We start from the raw sequence: 6640 nt of genomic DNA on the forward strand, positions 1-6640 counted from the left end.
TTTCCACTGCATGACTTTATGCTCTGTACTGTACATTATTTCTGATAAGTGAAAAGACTTTTGTATAAGCAAAGTCTGACCTTTCTGTCCTAATTAAATTATTAATAATGGCATGATAAGATTTTATTTTGGTAAAATAAGCGTAATCTAGAGGCCTTTGCCTTTCATATAAGCCACTTCTGATTCCAAATGATCAACTAGAAGTCAATTTATTGTTTGTTGTTCCATACAACTTGAATATTCAACAAGATTTTTGTCAGGGAGTGCAAGTTCATGGCTCCATGATGAACGCAACTTTACTTTGTTGCATTTTTGCAGGAAATTAAAATGGCATTTTAAGATGTTCCACTCTAAAATGTTGACCCATAACAAAGTTGAGCTGACCATTAATATTTGTGTGAAAACTGGCATATTGTCATTAAACATTCTAAAAAACGTCAACTATTATATCCATTGTTCCAGACTTTGGGGGTCGCCCTCCATCAAGCGCAGTGAGGACTAGCTTGTGTCTACGGCTTGTTTTCTCTATCCAAAGGCTTTTGAAGAATTAAAAAGGGCATTTTGCGATCTTCTCCGCGATCTTTAACTTCTATGCGGAAATTTTCATTATGGGGTGAGTTATATTGTTGAACAGAGTGCATTCCGCCATCGGGATCCCGCGCCGCCTGTAGCTGATACCGAGCTCCAGGTAAGGCTGATTCCGAGATTTCCAACCGCTTTTCTTTTTCCGGGAATGTCGGAGCATGAATCATGACGTCCACAATTTCGATCGACACGTAGTGGATATCTAAAGGGTTTTCTAGAGCGATTTTTAGATTGATGACACACACGTGCCGCTTTTCTCGCACCTCCTCGCGATCTATCTGTTTCCCATTTACACTTAAAATCCCATCATTCTGATTTTTACCGGGAACAGCGAGTCGCCCTGAGGTTGAAACGATCCGAAATCTTCTCTCCTTTAAAGTTCTGATATCGAGACCTAACTCCTTCGCAAGGTTTCCGACCACAGATCCTTCTTTTTGCTCCTCAGAAAGAGAATATCGTACTTGTGCGCATACCCCTCTCCAAAGCAGCATCCCCAGTGCCATGAAGATCAGTCTGCGGCGCCATGATGAACGTGCCCTTTGTTGCATTTTGCAGGAAATTAAAACGGCGTTTAAAGATGTTCCACTCTAAAATGTTGACCCATAACAAAGTTACGCGCTGACCATAAAATCCTTAGGTACGAAGCAAGTAGCTCTTGGCGAATGTGAAGGCAAATGTCCACAGCGTTTCTTAACGAACTGATGGAGAGAGCGAATGAAAACTGTCAACACACGATGCCACTTCAAGTCCGTTTTTTTTGGTGTGCACTGACACCATGCGAATTTATTTTTCACTGCAAACGAACGTAACTAGGAAATTAAAACAATAGACAGGCCAAGTCGAAAAACAGGTTTATCTGACAAAATAATAAACATTCTAAAAACAAAAAAAAAAAAGAACATAAAACGGAATAACATGAACATTTAAATAAGTCATATTTAGGACAAGAGATGTATGTCCGAATGGCACACATAAGTAATTAGAATTGTTTACAAACCACTCAATTTATATAGTTTCATATTTCATGCCAACCAAAACAATCCACTTTTATAGCCCAGGTCTACAATCATAAACGTGAACTTGTGATCTTTAAACAAGCTAGAAAGGAGTTCATATTTCATTGACATCAAAAGAAGTTCACTATATTTACACATACAGGTAGTAGCTGGATCACTGTCACTCAATATTTATGTGAACTTGAAGCTTATTATCAAACATTCTAACTGAAAACTTACATTCTAAAGTCATCATAGTATGACATGGAGCTGACAAAACATGTGTAAGGCCAATAATTCTCAGAGTGGGGACTACTGTATGACGCCCTTGCTTTACTAAAAGCTAAAGTACTAGGATTTTACAACATAGACTTATTTTTAAATATAACTAATTTTAAGACTTGCATTTTATATGTAGGGAAAAAAAAGTGTAAACCACTACACTAAATAATAATAATCATCATAATTTATGAATCAATCAATGAATAGATAGATAGATAGATAGATAGATAGATAGATAGATAGATAGATAGATAGATAGATAGATTTCGGCAAAGTTTGCTAGTTTTCTCTGAACATGAAATTGTCAAACTGTACCATCAAATACATTTTTTAATTAAATGAAAACATATCAATTTAACTTGACTTACTCTATAAATTTCACCTCAAAATATCTAATTAATCTTCAGTTTTTAAAAAAGAAAATATCTAGCATAGGTCATTTTCACATGCTGAATATAATTTTAATAAAAATATTATTTAACTGAATGTAATATATAAGAAGAGTAAGCAAGAAAAGACACTGCACTGGCATTTACTGCATATTTAGTAAAGCAGCACTATGGTCTTCATAGCGGCCCACAATCTCAAGATCCATGCTTCAGCACAATCGCAACCACAAACATGGAAACAACATAAACTCTTCTAAATATGAAAATTAAACACTAGCGAGTATACCCTGCACTTAGCAACCATTTCAAACATTTACTATTCTGATCCAATCCCATACAAAGTATGTTGGGACTCAGAAATCCACTATCCAGATTCAGTAATGTATGTCTAAAAGTTTGATGCAACTCTTTCACATGATCTATAGCTCAATGGTAATGGGCATAAAAATACATGTAAAAATGAAAATATATCATTCCTTAAAGTGTCTTACCTCCCCAGAATCTCTCCTCCTGTGATCTGGTATAACTAGGGTGTTCCTATTACTGCCTGGTGCTATAGTAGAGCCAATACTCATTCTGGGTCCAACTAACATGTACCGTTTATCTCCAGATCTGTACTGGATGCTGTGACACAGAGTTCCGTCGTAATTTGTATCCTGTAAATACTTGGACGAATAGTCTGTTGATTTAGAGCACTGCATTACAATCAACACGATGATACTGATGACAAAAAGCACTGAAACCGAGCCCAGAGTGATGATCAAAAAAATGTCACGTTGTTTTCCTCCTCGTCTTTTACTGTGTTTGTCACATCAGAAGCTGCAAAAGCCTCTTTGGGCTCCACAACTTTGACAATCACAGTCGCTGTTGCTGAGAGAGAAACGTTTCCCATTGTCTTTGACCAGTATGGTCAGTTTATGCAGGGCCTCGTCTGTTCTGTGAATGAGCGAAGGGTCCTTATCTGTCCTGTGTAGCGGTCCAAACCAAACAGACTGTGGTCACTAACTTCCTGCAGTGAAAATAATAACCAGCCGTTGTATCCTATATCTGCATCATAGGCTCTGACTTTAGTCAACAAATGACCTGCGTTAACATTACGGGGAATCTCTTCCACACCCTCAGCAGAACCGTTAGCGATGACTGGATGTAAGATCACTGGAACGTTGTCGTTCTGATCCAGAATAAACACATTCACTGTCACGTTACTGCTCAGAGACGGAGTTCCAGAGTCTGTAGCGAGAACATGGAACTGGAACATTTTAAGAGTTTCAAAGTCAAAGCTCTTTAGTGCATAAATCTCTCCCTTTTCAGAGTTAACATTAATGAAAGATGCATATTTGTTTTCATCTCCAGGGTCTCTCCAAATGTTATAGTGTACAACAGCATTTTCATCTAAGTCACGATCAGAAGCAAACACAGAAAACAAAGATTTTCCTGGAATATTGTTTTCCATCACATAAAAAGTATAGGGGGAAAGCGAAAATGCTGGACTATTGTCATTTACATCCGATATCTGCACAGTTATAGTTTTAAATGAAGACAAAGGTGGCTGTCCAGCATCTTTGGCTACTAATGTGATGTCATATCGAGGCACAGTTTCTCTATCAAGAGATGAGGCTGTTACCAGTGCGTAAATGTTATCTTGGGATGATGCCATTAGCCTGAAAGGTACTTCTTCAGTTATGTAACACAACACTTTCCCATTTACACCAGAGTCAAAATCACTGACGCTGATTAAAGCCACTGTAGTTCCAATTTTAGAGTCTTCAGGCACTGCACTTGAAAATGATGTGACTTCTATCTCAGGCACATTGTCATTTACATCAATGATTTTAATGGTTATACTCTTATCTGATGTGAGAGGAACAGGTCCTTTGTCTGATGCTTGGATATCTATTTCAAAGTTATGCATCTCTTCAAAATCTATTTGACCGATTACAGTCATTTCTCCAGTCCTGGAGTTTAAATCAAAAAGATTAATTAGCCTACTGTCTATATCCTTACCAAACGAATAAAAAACTTCTCCATTTGGACCATCATCCATGTCAGTAGCATTAACCTGTATAACAGTTGTGCCTACAGGGACATTTTCTTGAAGTGTTACAGAGTAAATTTCTTGTGTGAAAACTGGCATATTGTCATTAACATCTAAAACGTCAACTATTATATCCATTGTTCCAGACTTTGGGGGTCGCCCTCCATCAAGCGCAGTGAGGACTAGCTTGTGTCTACGGCTTGTTTCTCTATCCAAAGGCTTTTGAAGAATTAAAAAGGGCATTTTGCGATCTTCTCCGCGATCTTTAACTTCTATGCGGAAATTTTCATTATGGCTGAGTTTATATTGTTGAACAGAGTTCATTCCGCCATCGGGATCCCGCGCCGCCTGTAGCTGATACCGAGCTCCAGGTAAGGCTGATTCCGAGATTTCCAACCGCTTTTCTTTTTCCGGGAATGTCGGAGCATGATCATTGACGTCCACAATTTCGATCGACACGTAGTGGATCTCTAAAGGGTTTTCTAGTGCGATTTTTAGATTGATGACACACGTGCCGCTTTTCTCGCACACCTCCTCGCGATCTATTTTCCCATTTACACTTAAAATCCCGTCATTCTGATTTACCGTGAACAGCGAGTCGCCTGAGGTTGAAACGATCCGAAATCTTCTCTCCTTTAAGGTTCTGATATCGAGACCTAAATCCTTCGCAGGGTTTCCGACCACAGATCCTTCTTTTTGCTCCTCAGAAAGAGAATATCGTATTTGTGCGCATACCCCTCTCCAAAGCAGCATCCCCAGTGCCATGAAGATCAGTCTGCGGCGCCATGATGAACGTGCCCTTTGTTGCATTTTGCAGGAAATTAAAACGGCGTTTAAAGATGTTCCACTCTAAAATGTTGACCCATAACAAAGTTACGCGCTGACCATAAAAATCATGGTTTATGTTAGAAAATCCTTAGGTACGAAGCAAGTAGCTCTTGGCGAATGTGAAGGCAATGTCCACAGCGTTCTTAACGAACTGATGGAGAGAGCGAATGAAACTGCCAACACACGATGCCACTTCAAGTCCGTATTTTTGGTGTGCACTGACACCATGCGAATTTATTTTTCACTGCAAACGAACGTAACTAGGAAATTAAAACAATAGACAGGCCAAGTCGAAAAACAGGTTTATCTGACAAAATAATAAACATTCTAAAAACAAAAAAAGAACATAAAACGGAATAACATGAACATTTAAATAAGTCATATTTAGGACAAGAGATGTATGTCCGAATCGCACACATAAGTAATTAGAATTGTTTACAAACCACTCAAGTTATATAGTTTCATATTTCATGCCAACCAAAACAATCCACTTTTATAGCCCAGGCCTACAATCATAAACGTGAACTTGTAATCTTTTAAACAAGTTCATATTTCATTGACATCAAAAAGAAGTTCACTATATTACACATACAGGTAGTAGCTGGATCACTGTCACTCAATATTTATGTGAACTTGAAGCTTATTATCAAACATTCTAACTGAAAACTTACATTCTAAAGTCATCATAGTATGACATGGAGCTGACAAAACATGTGTAAGGCCAATAATTCTCAGAGTGGGGACTACTGTATGACGCCCTTGCTTTACTAAAAGCTAAAGTACTAGGATTTTATAACACTGACTTATTTTTAAATATAACTAATTTTAAGACTTGCATTTTATATGTAGGGAAAAAAAAGTGTAAACCACTACATTAAATAATAATAATCATCATCATCATAATTAATGAATCAATCAATGGATAGATAGATAGATAGATAGATAGATAGATAGATAGATAGATAGATAGACAGATAGACAGATAGATAGACAGATAGACATAGATAGATAGATTGTCAAACTGTACCATCAAATACATTTTTTAATTCACTCAAAAAATATCAGTTTAACTTGACTTACTCTATAAATTTCACCTCAAAATATCTAATTTTAATAAATATTATTAACTGACTGTAATATATAAGAAGAGTTAGCAAGAAAAGACACACTGCACTGGCATTTACTGCATATTTAGTAAAGCAACATGAATATACACTCCCTGACAAAAATCTTGTTGCCTATCCAAGTTGTAGGAACATCAAATAATAACTTGACTTCTAGTTGATCATTTGGAATCAGAAGTGGTTTATATGAAAGGTGAAGGCCTCTAGATTACGCTTATTTTACCAAAATAAAATCTTATCAAGCCTTGCTTTTTAATTATTTAATTAGGACAGAAAGGTCAGACTTTTCTTAGACAAAATCTTGTCACATCCTTAAAGGATTCAACCAATCACAGATTAGAGTGTCACCTGTGACAAATACTATAATTAACACATTCCCAGGTGTGTAGAAGAACCCCAGCA

The 6640-nt window shown here is 37.1% G+C and overlaps 1 pseudogene; it reads right to left on the reverse strand.

Moving 5' to 3' along the window:
* Positions 1-2581: 2581 nt before the first annotated feature.
* On the reverse strand, positions 2582-6022 carry LOC122139589 (annotated as a pseudogene).
* Positions 6023-6640: the final 618 nt, after the last annotated feature.

This window comes from Cyprinus carpio, chromosome B14 (genome assembly GCF_018340385.1).
Source record: "Cyprinus carpio isolate SPL01 chromosome B14, ASM1834038v1, whole genome shotgun sequence".
Taxonomy (NCBI): Eukaryota; Metazoa; Chordata; class Actinopteri; order Cypriniformes; family Cyprinidae; genus Cyprinus; species Cyprinus carpio.